Source organism: Watersipora subatra, chromosome 1 (genome assembly GCF_963576615.1).
Source record: "Watersipora subatra chromosome 1, tzWatSuba1.1, whole genome shotgun sequence".
In the NCBI taxonomy this organism is placed as follows: domain Eukaryota; kingdom Metazoa; phylum Bryozoa; class Gymnolaemata; order Cheilostomatida; family Watersiporidae; genus Watersipora; species Watersipora subatra.
The window spans coordinates 69,144,733-69,164,877 of NC_088708.1; the positions used below are offsets into that span (position 1 = coordinate 69,144,733).

General features: G+C 37.8%; 1 pseudogene; it reads right to left on the minus strand.

The window, feature by feature from the left end:
- Positions 1-20,145, minus strand: part of LOC137390844 (uncharacterized) — a 75,395-nt pseudogene that overhangs the window by 20,655 nt on the left and 34,595 nt on the right.

Sequence of the window (20,145 nt, forward strand, 5' to 3'; positions counted from 1 at the left end):
GAATAAAGCAATAGAGTGATGAATAAAGCAATAGAGTGATGAATAAAGCAATAGAGTGATGAATAAAGCAATAGAGTGAAGAATAAAAGAACCTTTCAAGAGTTTCCTCATACTGCTTTTTGAGTTCAGCAAGTTTCTTGATGGCAGGCAGGTCCTGCATGAGCTTTACTCTGCTGCTTAGGCATTTTTTCATCTTCACCTCCATGTCCTCCAGTTGCTCAGCATTGTCCAAGTATTCCTACACACAGCGGTATTTATATAAGCAGCATAGACACAAAGATATTCACATCAGCAGCATATCAGATACATGTAGATGCTATAGGCAAGTCACATGACTCTACCACAATGTGTAGCCATGTGACTTTAATAGCAGAACCCTTAACCTACTAACAAAAGCATAGCATGACATGCAGCTGTTTTATAGTCCATAAGATTCTTTACCTCCAATAGTAAGAGAAGAAAACTCTAAATTAAACTTCTATTTAAGCTCAACTCTCAACAATAGAACTATTACGAATCGCTGAACTAAAAGTACAGAGTTAAAGCCTTCATTTGGTAGTTTAAAGTAGAGAACTAGTAAACACACTCGGGCAGTCACTAGAGCCCTCCATAACAAGTGAGACGTAAGGCTGCACTGCTGCTTTGCGAATCCTTAATAAGATCAGCAGCCAATCAGATGCTAAGCAGAGTATCACCTGCAATAAAGCCATTTTCTCCTCATCTACCCGAGACTTCTCCTTAGCCATGAAGCGGTCAAGGAGTTCCTCCTCTATATCATTTCTCATCATGTGGAAGTAAATGATGAGCACATAGCTGGCTATACCTGCTGGTACCTCGTGTGCCTCAGAGGTTGTGTGAAGATAGAGCCGGAAGGAAGGGCTGCACTCTACCTCATGCTCACCAATCTGAGAGCGTGAAATAAATTAGCCTTTTCTTTACATCAAAACATATAATACTGACAACAGCAATCATTAGAATAATACAATTAATATAGAATTACTACAGTAACAGTAATGAACATAATAATAACATCGCTAATAACAATAGATTTGTTATGAAAATTGTTGCTTCATGTTTATAACAGGCAGATGGGTGAGGTCAAACATCATGTCATCAGAATGTGCACTTGACCTTTATCAACATCGAGTGCATAGATTTGCATTTTAGCCTGTTGACCACACATACCATGAGTTTGAAGGGAGAGTTGGTAGGAACGAATCGGCCTCGACCGGCTAGCACAGCAAGAAACCTTTTGTCTGCCATGATGAGTTTCATATTGCAGTCTGTGATAAGCAGTGGCGTGCCATCAGATAGGCATGTATCTAGTTGACTCCTTAGTTCCTACAATAACATGAGCTATCCATAAGTTATCTCTATGTTTGTACAAATCTACGTTAATATTAGGCGCGTGCGGCTCTGCATCACAGATTTCTGTGATGCTTGTGCATTAATCACAAATAACTCTATGCCATAAACTTACGTGGTATTTGACTGTAGTAATAGCAGGAATGTAGAACTTGACCCAATCGATGCTCCTGCTCGTCGGGTCAGAGATGAGAGGCCAAGCTCGGTAGTTGTCCTCCTGCATAATGAAGGTGGCGTTCTCTAGCATTAGCGGAGTCATAGGCAGCCTTCGCAACTCCAGCTTCTGCTTTTCTATCTATTGTAAGTATAAATGTAAAGTATTTAGATGTAGAGCTCATTGTATTGACAGGTGGCTGAGCAGACGACATCAGAATAGGGCATTAAAAAACCAATACTTATTTTAAGCTCAACCTTGCTTATGATAATACGCAAAGTTAAATACTTAAATATAAGCAGACAACAGAAAGAATTGACTGTCTCAGAGGTCTATATAAAAGCTGAGAAAAATGTGAGCATTTAAGGTGTGAACATCTCCAAGTTCAGATTTATCAGAAATATTATGTATAAAAACAGAGACTACTCGTTAACCTAGTAAATCAAGGTTTATTGTTAGGAACCGAGTCAGTGACACACGATGCAGACTAAGTGACATGTAAGGCTAGTGCCCCACTTTCGTGTGGAGCTACTACTAGCAGCAGATCATGTGACACGATGCAGACTAAGTGACATATAAGGCTAGTGCCCCCACCTTTGTGTACAGATAATCAAAGAGCTCCTGATTCTTGAGCACGACCTTCTTTGGTAGTGGAAGACCGTGGTGCTGGCAGATATGCACAAAAAATTCTCCCAACCGTTTCCTGTATAATATATTGAACAAAGCTTTATAATGTGTTTTCAGCTAATCTGGATTAAACAGAAAAATAATTAAAAATAAAAATTCAATAAGTAATAATAATAATAAATAAAAATGATTCAAAATAATAAATTTAACAGAAAAATAATTTATCTAATCTATTGAACAAAGTTTTATAATGTGTTTTTAGCTAATCTGGATTAAACAGAAAAACAGTTTTTGTCTGAGCTATGAAGTTAAAAACAAACTGCATTATCTGATTTTTAGACATAGTTGGAGTTATCCACCCTTCATAATTTTTTGAATACAACCTATTACAACTTGAAGGTACCGCAGTAGCAAAAGATTGAATAAAAGTTGACTTTGAGGCAATGTGATTTAATCCGTTCAGAATAATAAGATTAAACATCAGAGAAACATAAAACAGAAATTCTTTAGTTTAAACCAAAACACAAAACTTCAGTTACAATAAGATTAGTGTGAATGTAAATAAAGAAAACAGAAATGTTGAAGCAAGACAGTTTGTAATACGTTATATCTGCTCCTTTTATATTGCACCAATAGTTATAAATGGGTGTCTTCTGCTCATACCTTGTGATGAAAACTTTTTGGTCGTCAATAAGTTGTTCATTTAGTAATCAATAATATAGTTGGAATACCTTAACATTGGAAACTAGGCATGAATGGCAGGACATAAAACGTAACCATAAAAAGCGAACACACCTTGTGTCAAGGTTAAATGGACCTGCATATACAAGGTAAGCGGCGGCAACAACGCAGTTGGCATAGAGCAGGTTCTCGGAGTTGTTTTCTGCTACATAATCTCTCCATCCAGCTTCCTGACCTTTCAGACTACAACATCATTGTAAGGAAGATAAAGACTAGTTAATCTTGCTTCTAGCATACACTTGCATCAGCTGCCAAACACTTGCATCAGCTGCCAAACACTTCCAGCAACGGCTATAAACCACTTTTGTTCCATGTATGCACAGCACAAGGTAAAACTGCCATTTTCTTCAAAAGATTTTGATATGTCACTTGAAACATGATGTCATTAGTATTTATTTCTAATGCAAGAAACCATCTTTGAGGCAGATCAATTTACCATCAAGTTGCTGAAAAAGTGAAGTGGTAATCTTTAAAAACTTGCTCCGCTAAGCCTCATTCAAAATAAAATTTATTCAATTGTAAAAGTCAAGGAAAGGAAACATTAATATACTATGTCCAAGTTTTTATATGAGTCCAGCAAAAATTTTATTTTTCCAGCTTTTTATCTCAATTACTGGCCATTACTACTTTGCTGCTAAATATATATTTTTTTTTACAAAAATCACTTCTTTGGTTGAGCATCTAACTGGTATGTAATAGTCCGCTTTAGTAAAACACACGAAAATATCGGTATTCAGAAACGGGCATCATTTATTGGCATCCATATAAATGAACATATTTTAATATTGAGATCACTTTGTAGACTAAGGCTTTATAAGTATGTACTTGATAATAGTTAATTATGCTGAGAACTGTAAAAAAAAAACAACTACCATTAACCATTATTTGACAGTTTCATCAAGATGTGGAAGTGTTTAACTAGCACCACCATAAAAGACACAACTGGTAGGAATCTATGTAGCTGGAACCATAAAAATGGCTCCAGAGTGTAAAAACTCTAATCATGATTGTCTAGCAGTAATGTATTTTACTGCGCTGATTATAATCACTGCCAACTTTTGCATTTTGCAAATGATTTGTCCGTAATTTCATAGACTTATGAAGCAAATCTACGATACCTCTCTATGACATCATTAGCAGCCCTCATTCTCTCATTCATGCTTTTCAGCTCAGTGCTCAGTTTGTGCTTCTCCACGACTGACTTATCGTACTCCGCCTGCAGCTCCTTTAACTCTGCTTCGATTCTAGGCAAGTCGTCCTCATCCAGCTCGGGCTCTGGTTCTGGTGTTGGCTCTCTTTCTCCTGGCTCTTCTTGCTGTACAAAAATCGATCTCAGTTCACAGCTCAAGAAACTAGTCTTTTCTTTAACTTTTTTAATTGCAAGCATTAAACAGATGGCAAATGCAATACATCTGTTAAATTGAGCTTTGCACTAATTGGTGAGGTCAACGAAATACACAAATATAGAGCTCGTGTTATATGACGAAGGGGCAACTACGCACTAAACAGAGTTGAACAAATGTACTACATAACACCTTACACCCATGAATGCTGTGAGAATAACTTGGAAGGTGACATCAAGTTTTCAGAGAAAGAAAATAAGAGCGTGTTCACGCGTGAGTTGTGTGCCCCTGAACACATATTAAATAATGTGTGAACATGGAATAGAAGCAAATGAAAATAAAAAAGGAGCCTCAACTCATGTATGTAATAATAATACCTGAACTGAGGCCTTTTTCTGTTTATAAAGAAGACAGGAAAATATAACGAGTTAATTGGTACGCATCGTATCGTCTGCTTAAAAATAAACAAAAATTTTAAACAATGATTGCAGCATACTTTATGACAAGCGGGCATTAGCATTAGCATACTGAAGGTCTCGCCAAGTTAGCAGTCACTCACTAATATTTATAAGGCTCATCTACAAGGTATTGAATCGAGTTGCACTTTCCGTTTGCCAGTTTTTAAGGTATTGACTTTGTGCAAAAAACTAAAAAAGTTATTCCATCTGTGAGCAGCTGTTCGCTTTAACAGGTGCCGAGACACCCCAACTAGTTTGAGAACCTCAACTAACCTGGGTGTGTCAATTAGATAAGCATCTTAATTAATTAGGCACCTCTACTAGCTGGCACCAGAACTAGCATGGTTTTAAGAATTAAGGCAAGATACATTGTGTACAATGCTTGATATATTGGCATCTAGCCAGATAAAAGTAACAAGTAGTAGCACCCGCAAGTCAAGTCGGACAACTGCAGATGGAATGCACACACAAAATAAGAGTAAAGTTATTAAATTATGGTAACTATTTCATAGCTGTAATTCTAGTTTCAGTTACAATTAGAATCACATCAATCCTTAATCAAACTGAAAACACTCTTGGGCACTGCCTATAAAATGACTTGAAATATAATTCAATTTAGTCCAAATTTAGCTGATCTATTTAAATTATTTGTGATATACAGTTAAACAAATTGTGTAAACATTCATGTTAGCATATGAATATAATCATTCACCATGACAGACAATCATGATTGAGTAAAGTAGTCTAACCTTATTCGCCTTTTCACGAGCAATTCTCTCATTCTCTTCTATCTCCCTCTCCAACTTGTGCTGTCTCTCCAGTGAGCTCTTCAAGGGCCCACACAGCCTTGTAAACTCTACGATAGCAATTGTGTACTGCACCAAGATGGCAGCATCTTCGCTGGAGAACTTAGCAGCGGCAATAGTGATTCCTCTTGAATTATCTGGTGAGGGTGTGCGTCTCATTGCTTTAAAGTTGGCATCTAAACAGAGAACAGTAAGTACACTTTTAAAAAAAAATTAAAACTGAAGCAGTCCTGAGAAGAATGAAAGCATGTAACGCAGAACATATTTTAAATGGGTGAGAGACCTACCGGCAGCGTTGTCGAGCAAGGAGCCCTCTCCTGTCACACCAAATGTTCCATCCTTGCTTTTAGCCAAGTAGCCTTCCACAGCTGCGGAAACAAGAGCGGTAATCAAATCGGAGTAACAAGAAAAAGAACAGACAAATACCAATCAAAGCTTTCTTGATCTGACTCATAGAAAGAGAATGTGAGAGTACCTTCTCTCGTCTCACGTGGTAGGCCATCCTCCCAGGGGACATTGTGAAGCATATCAACAAACTTGATCGAGTCAGTCATGGCAAGTTGCATTATCTTCCATTGTTGTCGGTCAAACTTATCCGGCAATTCCTTCTTCGTTGTAGCTGCTGCAGTCGTATATCACATGTAATAGTTTCGCAGAGTAACATAAAAAATAAAGCAAGTCGGCCCAGAAAGTCAAACAATATAAACTAGAAGAGAGATTTTCTAACAATTTCATAAAATTCACCCTTTTTGGTAAATCGGGTAGAGCTGCTGCTAGCTGACACACGACCACTCATCTCTTCGGCAGCGTGGTTGCTCCTCGATGGATCCTTGCTAAATGTCATCCTCTTACCGATGAGTACCATAATCATCTCAATCACCTACAGATGTCAAACAGCATGTGGAGATGGTAACTCCTCAGACATACCAAGGCGGTTGAATGTTTAGAACGTTGAGAAGAACAGTATAAGAGAGAGATTACCTGCACTACGAGTAAGGAGGGGTTGGTGAATGACCTAACCCTTTCGATGCATGTCCTATCCACTTTAGCTTTCCACACCAGAACCTGCAAACATTGTCAATCTAACAGTGTGAAAATTGAAGAGTTAGACATTAACCTTTCTGATCATACACAACTAATCTCTCGAGAATGTGCGCACAACTCCAAATGAATAGAGTTACTATATATACTCAAGTATAAGTCGAGTTACTAGGATTCGATTTTAAGGTGAAATTTTTGGGGTCGACTTATACATAAGTAGTGTTTTTGGAAATGTTGCTGCCAAGTCTAATAGAATGTGAATATGAAATAAAAATCCGTTGTCATACTTGCAATATAGACGCCATGGTATAAAGTCATAACAAACACACATAATAATGGTGCATCATCGTACAAATGTTAAAGTAACAAAATTGCTAGATGAAATATCAGGGAAATTACGGTGTAAATCACCAGTAAACAAACTTATGACACCACTTTCAATCAGAACATTTTTAAATTTGATTTTAAACTGGTTTTAAAACTAACAAGTAATACATTTGGAAAAACCTTGGGCAAAATTTTACAACTGTAAATTCTGAACCAAACCTTATGAGCGTACATTTGAATAGACCTTGCTCCATAAATATTTGCCTTTTGTTTGTTTACTATATGTGTACAACCACAAATGAGGAGAGCTACATAAAAATACCAAAATTGTGATGCCATTGGCTATTTTCTGTATGCTATGAAATTACTAGAATATAAACAAAAAGGAAATGTTTTTACCTGCTCCCTTGCGTAACCCAATTTCACTCTACAGTCCTCGACTTTCTTTTTAGCCGCTGCCAGCTCCTCAATTGCCTTCACCTGCCGGGACCTCATCTTCTGCTCTCTCATTTTCTCAAAGGCAGCATCATACTTGTCTCTCTCTTCTTGGGCCAGCAGAGCATTGTCATCTTCCTCATCAGAAGACAAGTCATTCATTTGTAAGAAAGCGCTCAAGGCAGTCGCTTGGCCTACAAAGGTCAAACGAGTTATAAAAACATTTGAGACAAAATAAATGTTTAAGATGGAGTGATCATCTAGTAATAAGGCACTTCTACTTTTGGAAATCTTTGTGCCAATAATCATGTGCGTACCAATCTTAGCTTTCAGTTTTTCCAACGTTGTTGCCTTCTGAGTGAGCTTCTTGAGGACAGCTGCTGTTTCCTCGACAACGTTGTAATACTTGACCATCACATCTCGGTGCTCATTACGCATCTTCTTAGACTCTGAGCGTGTTGTGTCCAGTGAAGCCAACACCCGTCTGCAAGTGTTCAACAGAGCAATTAGTATCACCTTCCTGACAATATATTCCACAACAGACAACAATAAAAGCAATGTGAAACCATAACAAACAATCTAATAATAAAATGGTTGTAGACAGAAACACGGAAGACTAGGTCACTCAGTTATTAGGTTAGGATTTACAATTGTAAAGATGTGGTTTCATGCAAGTGAAAATAATCCTGCTTGCGAGTGTCAACTCTTCACCCTTGCATCCTATCTAACCAGTTTATAAACTCAATATATAAAATAGAGTAAACAAACAGACCAGCAAACAAACAGATATATATGTTGATAACCAGAACACAAATAGATATGAGGGCAAGATGGTTTGGTCAGATGATTGACATACTTGTAGAGTGTCAGATTCTCAGAGCGCTTCTCTGACATCTCCCTGTAGGTGTGCCTGAAGGAATGCAAGAACCTTCTGAATGTCATAGGCCCAGCAAAAACATTGTTTTTCGCTGGTTTATCCATCTTGCTGTGCCTGTTTTTTATTTGTTCAAGCAGAATGAGCTTGCTGTAAGGCAGATTGGGCACCTGTAGAAACCAGATAAGAGACCTTAGGTACTTGCTGAGACAAGATAAAACAGGTTAGGTACTTGTTGAGGCGAGATAAGACAGGTTAGGTACTTGTTGAGACGAGATAAGACATGTTAGGTACTTGCTGAGACAAGATAAAACAGGTTAGGTACTTGTTTAAACGGGATAAGACAGGTTAGGTACTTGTTGAGACGAGATAAGACAGGTTAGGTACTTGATGAGACAAGATAAGACAGGTTAGGTACTTGATGAGGCAAGATAAAGCAAGTTGGACACTTGCAGAAATGCTATGTTACATATTCAGCATGATAGTCCAAGCAACTTCTACAAATGACTCATATCAACATTTCCTGTATCCTGGCACACGCTGCTAACATTACAATAACTAGCAACTAACATGCACTCGATAGCTAAGAGCTCTAATACATACCAGACATTATTGCTATGACTAGCACTGACACTAACGAAGCCCTAAGTGCATCTTACAGTGTGAACTGTTTTATCAGAGATAAGTGAGAGACTGATTAGAGCAAGCTGGTGGTGTACTTCATCTTCTACTGTCTGTAAAGTCAACCACCTGTTATGACTTCACATGTCAACTACCTGCTATGATTTGTCATATCTGTCCATCACCTGCTATGACTTCACATGTGAACTACCTGCTATGATGGTTTAACATATCTGTCCATCACCTGCTATGACTTCACGTGTGTCAATTACCTGCCATGACTTCACATAGGTATGCGTCAACCACCTGCTACAACTTGTCGTAAGTGTTAATCACATGTTATCACTTTGTATATGTGTATGAATACATAATCATAAAATCTGTTTGCCAAGGCTGATAACCATTAAAAGTATCAATGACATTGCTAATAAAAAGAAGTAACAACACCGGAGTCAAAAGGTTCACCTTTAGTTGCTTGTGTTTAATCTGTTCCTTTTTTCTCTCATTGATCGAGACCTGCACCATCTGCACTTCGGAGGCCTGGTCACCGGCCCATGACGTCTGCTTGCAATCCCTCAGTATAAAGCTATGAATGTTGGCTAGGCAGTTTGTCACACTCAGGCTGAAATAATACCGAGTATTAGATGTACCTATATTCAATCCTTTATTTCTAGGGTCTAAAGTGGGAACATTACAAACAATTCCATGTAAAATACGGTAAATATAGATTATATAAATATATATTATATAAATATATACACATAAGACGAATGCTTTGCTCAACGATTGCACATAAAAAAAGAAGAGTATTCTAGATCAACTCAATAAAACCTATTACAGTGCATTACAGAATATAATAATGATTGACGAAAATTTTTAATAAAAAAAACCATTGCCCTCTTAGTCAGCACCAGTTAGGGGGGTCACCATAGGATCATCATAGAAATGCCTCCACTTCAAGAAATTGATATTAGCGTTACTGTTAATAGAACTCAGCCATGAGTTGAAATATTAATCAAAACTACTAAATCATAGACAAACTTCAACTACCATTCTGTGTGAAATCAAGTAACAAAAACATTTTTAGTATAGCATTAAAAGATTGGTCTAGATTTTAGAAAATGGAGCAAAATTAAAAAAATATTAAAATAATCAACAATTCAACATTAGTACATTATGTATTTTTGATATAACACCTTTATAATATTTCTAATACTAGAGATGCACAAAAAATAGCCTTTACTCAATCAACTGCCAGTCAAATTATTATCATATTTTGCAATGACCTTTCCTACCCAGTAGCCAATCAGAACTCACCTCACTTGATCATCAGATACAATTTCAAACTTTCGAATAAAATGAGATGCTTCACTCATGAGGAACTCTGTGCTCCAATCACAGAGCCATAAAGTCTGGCAGCCGCTCAGCAGTCCAGGATAACAGCTGCAACACATTGCCTGGCATACATCTCTTTTAATAGAAGACGACTCCCACAAACTGATCATATTCAATAACAAGCAGCTCAGCAAAAGAACTGAAGAGAGTTAAGGATGAACATTGAAACATTCAATAGCTAATACTTACCATATTCTTCGCCTGATGAATTTTAAAATAAACAAGTTGATGATTACGAAATGGAATGAACTATACATGTGGAACAAAAAGAGTAAGAGAGACTTTAAGAAAGAGTATGTTATGTCGACAACCAACAGCAACAACACTTACGAAGCAGCCTGCCGTAGTAGCTGGTGGTCGGGCGGCAAGCAGATAATAAGATGGAGGTTTGACTGCACCCTCGAAACAAAGTACTTCATTGGGTCTGCATTTCCCGTTGGAAAGTCTCTCTTCATGGCCGGATGTATTGCCTGCATTCAGAGGTTGAGTTTTTGACTACCTATGAATACTGATTGGTATAATGCATTCAAGTACAACAGCTGCGTAAAAACAAGATCTAGTAACCAGTGAGTACCTGGAGCAGTCCTTCCAGCTCGTCATTACTAAAGATATGAGCGTACTCTCCGCTGACCAGAAGTGAGTTGATGGCATCGAGGAACAACGGGTCAACTAGTTCCCTCGCTGTTAGCAATACAGAAACCACTTTACCTGCAAATGGTCAATAGAATATGTCAGTACAACAAGCAAAATGAGCTGTGTTTCTGTACTCTTTTCTATACAACAATTATTAGCAAAAATGTAAGTATACGTGGCCCTAGAGCAATGTTCTAATGATATAGCTGCTCTTCTCACATGATTGGTAGTCATTAACAACACCCAAACATTGTATACAACCCACTTCTCTGTTTTGTGCTTGTCCATACTTACTCTCAGCTCCTGTCACTCGGATGGCAGATCTTAAGCCATCTAGGAAACCGTTAGTCTTTGACGTGTCCAACTTGAAAATATCTATGTCAGCTACATAGAGTGCAAGTCGACAGAGAGTGGTTAGATGTGAGCCAACCGAGCCTATCAACAGCATGCTCCCACTACAAAAGCACCCGATTGGTTTCTTACTGATGTTTGGCACCAATCACCTACATGTATGCATACGAGCCAGTTGATATGTCTATTTATATGCTACCCACGACGTGTCATCAGAGGTACACGACTCACCTGTGATGCAAGGTCAAAATCCTATGGAGTTTTATGATATGCATGACGATGTGATCACTAAGCATGATGTCTAGCTTGACATTGCCTAGTTCTTCATTGTGTCTCACTAGATGCGTGTGGAGGCAACTGTGGACTGTTTTTATCTCCTTCATTGGCTGTAAGACCACCTAGAAAAACAATCATGGCAGCATGTTAGCTCATTTATAACATGTAAATCAGAATGAATGGTTTTGCTTGAGCACCACAAAGTTGTAGCAGAAATAGTAAAGCCAAGTAACCAACATGAAGTACCATTATAGATCCAGGTGACTCAAGTTATAGATAGATAGAAGCACAGGTACAGGTGTGCAGCATTCTGTGAGTAAAAAATGGTCAAGTTTGTCGCCAAAAGTGGAAACATTTGGAGCTGCCACTTTTATAGTAATACCATTACAAGCTTGTGAAAATTATTCCATCATAATATACGCACCAGGAATATTTGTCAAGCGTTGGAACGACCTAATATATGACTAATATTCCTAAAATCAAAGTAATTTGACATTCATCTTTTAGGCTGTGACATTTGTCGTTTAGCACCGGTCATTTGGCACTTGACACTTTTCATTTCACACTTGGCATTTGCCATTTAATCTTTGACAGTTGTCTTTTGACACTGCGAATTGGTCATTTTGCATTTCTCGTTTGGCACTTGTCATTTGAGACTTGTCATTATGCACTTGTCATTTGGCACTTTTCATTTAACACCTGTCTTTTGGCACTTGTCATTTGGCACTTGTCATTTGGCACTTGTCATTTGGTGTTTTTCATTTGGCACTTGTCATTTGGCACTTGTCATTTGGAAATTTTCATCTGGCACTTAGCATTTAGCACTTGTCATTTGGCCCTTGTCATTTGATACTTGTCATGTAACACTTGATTTGTGATTTGTGATTTATTTTCATCAACAAAATTAGTTGAGCAAAAGAAAAAAGTTGGAGGAGTGATGAAGCCCGTAATACGCAATAGCATAGCTAGTCGTGGCGTTGGGCTTGTCGTCATCGATTTTATTCACATGTTAAAAGATACAACCTAAGTTCTCTCTTGAAACTGGCCACTTTCTCTATGCCTTTACTTGACTTAGGGAGTTGGTTCCAAAAAATGGCTTGTTGGAAATCCACCCTGCGATGGCCTGCACGGGAAGATGATTGTGGGAGATTTAGACAGGAATTTAAGAATCAGGTTTGATATATTGTGTGAGGGGTGTAATTACAATATCAATATTCTTGATGGGCTAAAAGTATAATGCGATATGAATATAGTGAACTGATAGGTAGTACTTGTTATTTGGCACTTGTCATTTGGCACCTATACCTCTACTCGTTACTGTTATCTATACCATAGCAAAATGCATACTGTAAAACACTTACCCTGTTCTGTTTCTGCCGATCAGAGATGCCTATCCTTGGATGTGACCTCGAGTCTACATTGAATGTGAGAAAGGTCTGAGTAAGATTATCGCTGTCAAGCTGCCAAGTGTCTTTCACTAGCTTATCCAACGTGGCATCAAACCAGTTGATGTCGGCTGTTCGACACAACTGATCTCGAATTATTCTAGACATCTCATAGCGCCAGAGAGATATCACTGTGTTCTCTTCAGACCTGTCTTCTTCTACCAACCGCTTCAGGTTCTGCAGCATTGCACAGTAGCAAAATATAAGCTTTGTTTAAGATTTCAAATAAACCCAAATAGACGCAGTAAATGTATTACTATGTCTCATATTTTATAGTAGAAAAGACATGCAAAGCTAAAAGTGTATTCGTATACATGTAAGTACATGTAGTAAAATTGCAGAAAACCGAATCACCACTTAAAAAGGAAGTAGACAGCCATAAAAAGCTACGGGTCATAAGAAGTTGTCTCACCATAAAACAGTTGTTGATGTCTCTAAGGGAGAAGGCATAATATTCTCGGCCAGGCATGTTGCAAGCCCTTAGAGTCTTCTGTGTGAGCTGCAGCAGGCGACAGGAAGCCTGAACAATGGCATTGTGAAGGTCTATAATGAGACCTGGACTGTCATTTTGGGTCATGTGAGCCTCTAATACACAGTGCACCACATTCTTCAGTCCATCTCCTTCAGGAGAGGCCAAGTTGAACACAGCAAAGTGCCTCTGCAACATTAAGTTTTATATATTGTACAGCTGATGGAACTAAATATAAAAATCACAGCACACAATACAGAGAACAGCGATGAGTCTAACAAGCAAACCTTCGCAATAGCCAAAGAACTGATACACTGATGTCGGTAGTAGTCTGGCTGGTCTTAGATGAGCAGAAGAGACACAAGCTATCTAATAGTTTAAAAGTTAAGAATCTTACTAACAAGCTAAAAGTTTCTATCTAATAAAATGTTTCGTTTTAAATTTTACTGGTAGTAAAATTCTATCAGTAGTTTAAACTTCTGCTCCAGTAATCATAAGATTTTTCAACTGGTTTTCTTGATTGACTGTCAAAAAACAGCCCAATGAGGTACACAAAATCATATTATTATTCCTATTATTGTGGAGCACAAACAATATTGCTTATATAACAGTCAGTTTCCAACAGCAACGAGGAAAAAACATGCAAAAAGAACCAACCAGGAGACGAGGAGAGAGAACATCGGAATCAGAGCTGTGATAATCATTCATATTCACGGAGGAGAGTACAGTCAGGTCCTCGACTGTCTTCCACTCGAATGGTTTCTCCAAAGTGCAGAGTACCTTGTCATCGAGCAACTGTCTCAGCATCTACAAGGAGTTTGATACATCTTGTAGATTAACTGTGAATATCACTCTCTTTACAACCTCGTGACTCGTTTGTGAAACGGGTCTTAAAACAGCCGCTCACTTTTTACAACACGTATAGCTCTATGAATCTATAGCTCTATGGATCTATAACTCTATGGATCTAAACTTCACCTTATTTAGCGGATTATGAAGTTCATACATTTGGAAACATAAAAAACATACTAAAACATGCCAGCTGTAAACTAGGAGATATAAACTAAGTTGATATAAACAGGGTTGTGTTCTAAGCCAAAGCTATGTACTTTTCAAGGCAGCAATCATATAGTCTCATACCTCATTCACCCTCTGAACACCGTCTGCATCCGGACTCGGAAGATTAATGTCATCAACAAACATTCGGAACTTCTTTCCTTCCTTTGCACCGTAGACGTAACCTTGTCGGTGGAAAATGTTACGCTCTATAAATTGCTGCAGCTGCCGGGCGCTCGATGCACCGGAGAACACGAGGCGCTTGTGTATAGCTGTCATAGGGTCTGTAAATCACGAATCACCATCATACTTGAACACACAAAGCATCAATCAACACCAATCAGGTTTACTCACAAAAATAGTTCAACTGTCATGAAAATATTCAAACACAGCAAAGTAGCTAAAAGTGAAATAAGATAATACTCTCACGTATTTAGTAAATTATTTCACACTTTTATATGAAATATATATATTATATAAAGGCTGCACACTTTGCAAAGTCTTTAGTAACATATTACATTGCCAAGCCTTGATCTGACAGAAACAGTGTAGCCATAATAGAAAGGGAATGGTTCATGTTCCTGATGATTCTTCAAGCATGTGAGCTGATTGTGTGGACATATAAGTAAATACCATTTAGTGACTGACACTATGACTCATGCAATTGGACCACCATACCAGTTAATGCATGCAATACAGATATCGTGCTTGTAGCAATCACACCATGCAAGAAATAAAGATGGAAACATGCAAGGCTGAAGAGATTGAGGCGCTCGGGTATGAGCGCATGCAGATACTACAGCACTGTGTATGAAAACTGGCTGAAGAAATTGATAAAAAAGCTAAAGAAAGCGGGTGAACACTATAAGCGGGTGCCTATCTATTTGATTACCTGTACTATTAAAAACTATGCCGTCATATATGTGTCTCAACTTGCGAGGGTCTACCAGAGCAACAACAAGCGTGAGATATAAAGCTAGCACTCTATGTATCACTTCAACAATTTTACAAATAGACTAAGGTCCACGACAATGTAGAAAGTATCAGAGGTTACTTATATAAAAAGCAAATGTTAAAGCATGTTATCTGTGGTAGTTACTCTAGTCCTTCTCTGATGCTAGTAGTTATCAACTAGTATTAAGCACAACGCCTGACTCGCACAAGAGCTAGCAGAATAACAAGGGTTAAAATGCGTACTAGCGAACTACTACTAACGTAAGTAATAAGCAATGAGAAATATATATTTTCAGTAAAAAACTTCACCTTGGGTGCTGATGAAATCGTTGATCATACTCGTCTTCCCTGAACCATACGGACCAATGAGGAGAATATTTTGCCCTGACTGTGAGGCAAACTCCATGAGTATTCGCGTGCGAATCTAGAGTTAAAAACAGCCAGCACTGCAGCCTCTGTCTAGATTGCTATATAACAATGCTTCTGTCAAAAATTCCTTCATTTCTGAACATCAAAATCATATAATCTACGCAAACACTTTCGGGTTGCAAAATACATATTTAAAATTAAGTAATATTATAATGATGAAATTTGATCAAGAACACACATGTGCACACATGAACACACATCAAGAACACACACATTTGAATAAGAACACAGATGTCACCAGTCTGATGTAATGACAAACTGTATACAATAAACGAAATGTGAGCTCACCGTGTCCACAGTGTCCACAAACACGTCTCCGAGCATGTCAAGGCTGTCTGTGTAGCCAGCCTCAGGTACCCTGCTCTGCCATGGGTCCCACTCACCCGACTCATCCACATAGTAGTCGAAGACACAGATGTCTCTGTCATCATCTGGTAAGCTGTAAATAAATGGGAATATTGTCACAAGTGTAAAAGCCAAACCAAGTTGACAAGGTATCTATATGAGATAGACTTTGACTAAATATTTGAACATAGCCACTCACTGATGGATAGGCAACCTGCACTGCGTGCCCTAAACCATAATCAGCATTATTGACAACTACTTAAATACATGCAACCCTTTTAGTCAGTTTCTTTTTCTCTGTGGCAGCGTATTAGTTATAAAGATAACGAATACTTCAAGACACCGAGCGCAAGGACTGCCCTTGAAATGAAATGAGCAAACCATAAAAGTAGCATGCAGAAGTATGAAATAAAGCTAGTAGGAACTCCAAAAGATAGAAAATATTTTGCGTCCAAGTTTATATTTTTTTCTAGAAAATGCAGCAGATAGTAAGCAGAAAATAGAAAGTAGATTGCTGTAAAGACATAAGGATAATACACTAAATGTGTGAATTTGCAACAGAAGTGTGTGAGAAATGATGAGAATAATGACTAACTTTACGTATGCGTGAATAAGTGTAGGTGAAAAAAGTAAATAAAAACTATAGTGCAGTCTGATTGTTTGTAAACAACTTACAAAGGTAACCTCTTTGGGTCAGGCAGACTAGCATAACAAACAAACAATTTAATGAATAGTAAAGAGGAGACAACACCAAACTTCCCTATACTCTGGTTACCACAGAAGATTATGAAATCAAGTTTTTAATAATTTAGATTCAATTCAATACAATAACGTGATGTTACTTACGCTGTGGAGAGACTCTTGAGTAGGTCGCTAAACCCTTTCCTGTCATTCTTCTCGAGAAGTCCACCAAACGTCCACATGAGACAGAATAAATAGAGTCTTTCAATATGAGCTTCTCCTCCGATCTCGACATTGTCAGCCAACATGGCCGACAACAGACGGAGGCATGTCTGGAACATGCCTACTTCTGATAAGCGCACCTTGGGCCTAGAAGAGTACATAATAGTAGTCATTATGCTAGTGTCTATGTCAATATGCTATAATATGCCATAGTATATGTCATTAATGCACCAATCTATCGCCGCACAAAGTCTTACAGCAATTGGAAAGTTGGTTTGGTTAAGTAAAAGGCAAAATAAAAGAAAATATTTGTAACATACTTGGCTTCATTGATGACAAAGTAGGCTACTGGGTCAACAGTCTTGTTGAAAGCCTTCTGCAGCACCTAAAGGTCAAAGTTGAACATAAGTATCATCTAACTTATCAGCTTCTTTATAGCATTTTAATAGATGCATTACATGCTGTGCAAGCATAGACCAATTAGACCACAAACCACACTATGTGAGGTTGTACATTTAGCAAAGACAACTTATAAGTGTAAACAAACAAGGAGTTGTTGACTCATGGTGGGAATAAATACAAATTATAATTGACTGCCTCAGACAAGACAAGCGGTATATGCAAACACAATTTCATGTCTATAAACGGGTACAGGGTTAACTAATCAAACTGTGTCTATTGTATAAAAGTGGCTGTTTTCCTTAAGATCCTTATGAATACCATTTCTTTCTAGGTTACAGTATAAACTTAGTTGTGACATAAAACGACAATAAAATTAATGTATTTATTATTACAATAGCTGCAAGTAGTCTTTGGATTATTATAGTAAAACATTTGATGCTAAGTAAGATTTTACAATTTTAACCATTAAAATAATTGTAACGAATAAGTAAGGAAGAAAGCAAGCCGTACCTTTTGTATGTAGCCAAATTTCACACAATGTCATATACATGTATATGTATATATGGCAATATATATATATATACATACATATATATACCATATATGACTTACATGTAAGTTACTTGCAATACTAGTAATAGCTTTAAGATAGTTTTAGTAGCTCCTTGTGTATATATTGTAGCGATGCTATGCTAATTGCCCGATATCCTCAGTATAGTTTTCACCTACACTCTCAGTCTAACAGTATAATGTAAAACCACAAGAAGACTATGTTCTTCCAACAGAGATAAATATATGTATGAAAGGAAATAATGAATGTTTAAGTCTGAAAAGAAATTAAACAAAACAGATAATTTGTGAGAATTAATGGTTTTCACGCAAGTTTCACAGTTTACCTGGTTGTACTTTCTTACAATGAGCTACGAAAAAGCAGGGAATAAAGACAATAGATTAGAAAAAAAAATCACACAGGGGGAGACTTGCAAATCACTCGAAAAGATGAAATACGGCAGTTCCTGGGGCAAGCATTTACAGAGCAAATCAAACGTAATCACAATATTATGAAAGAGACCTGGTGGGCTGTAGGTACATGGCTTTCCTAAGAACAGACAGTCATAGTAAAAACTCCTTTCAAATTATTGCCTAAGTATAATCATTTACACTTATACAAGTCTGCACTTTGAGTAGTCAAGTTACATTGATTAAACCAGGGCTCTGATCTAAGAGGTTCAAAATAGGCATGACGACTGTTATCTTTCGTAGTTGCGTTTTTTTTGGCTAGCCTAGTACGATCATAAATTTACACTGCGTGTAGCTTTACCATATTGTATAAGGTCGAGCTACACAGTGTCAGACAACCATATACTTGAAGATGAAATACTCCTAGCAAATTCTTTAAAACATGAACAACTCGGATGAACCGAGAGTCCTTGACACAGGCCGTTGCTAAGGTTACTAATGTAAACAATTATATTGGTGATTCAACATACATGCACTTCTTGGTGTGTTCTGTCTTCCAGCCATGACTTAGCGATGGGTCTCCATCCAAGCACATCTCTGTTCATGTACACGATACCCTGCAAGCACGCCAATTCAGACAATTCAGCTGAATATAAAATGCAGCTGAATATAACGCTTTAAAAGCTTCATCTAAAGTAATTAAATATTGTATGATCTTCGATTTTTATATACCAGAGGAATGCGAAGAGTTAGAGTTACAAGATAGTGTTTCTCTCACAATGAGAACAAAAGAGACAATCTGTTACTTAAAGAAAACATCATTAGTGTCGTAGATTAATCTTGAGAGAAAATTTAAATGACAGCGCTAGGAATTGAAACCAAGTTTTTTCAAAAGGCCAGCAGAGCTGCTACCCTGTAGAGTAACTTACATATACACTACGTATAACATACACACTCACTATATACATGACGGTTATGAAGGTGGTAGTTACATAGCGCAAGAGTGGCTTAATATAATTACAACTGCAGGCATCAGAGCTTGCTTGAGGTTAGGTATGTTCAATATCTTTATAACCTACTTTCTAGTGTACCTAAGGAGGAGCTTATGTAAGGCAGCATTGCCTGTAGTAGGGCAGCACTACTTCCACACATTAGCACTGTAGCTAGTACAGTAATATTTTAACTAGAAGAGCAAAGACTAACACATCTAGAGAGGGTGGACGGAGAAGCGCTCTTGATGTCATCAGTTTCAAACAGGAGCTTCACGCTGTCGGACATGGCAAGCTTGTCTCCATTTTTAAGGTGCAGCATCCTGTCGGAGTCCAATATGCTGTTCAAATTGTCTGCCCATGTCGCTGTCAAAGGCCCATCCATGGTTATCCATGTGGTGCTCACATTCTGTGCACAAGAGGAATATGTAAACGGAAGAAAAATATTGATACGAAAAGAGAGGACAGTGCCACAGCTTGCCAGAGCTCAGAGAGATGTTAACACATGCCACGAGCACTTCATATTACTAGGGAACTCAATTTCATGTTTGGTAAAGCTAGCGCTAGTCATAGAGTTATCAGCTATGACTATGGCCAGCACTAGTCATAGAGTTATCAGCTATGACTATGGCCAGCACTAGTCATAGAGTTATCAGCTATGACTATGGCCAGCACTAGTCATAGAGTTATCAGCTATGACTATGGCCGGCACTAGTCATAGAGTTATCAGCTATGACTATGGCCAG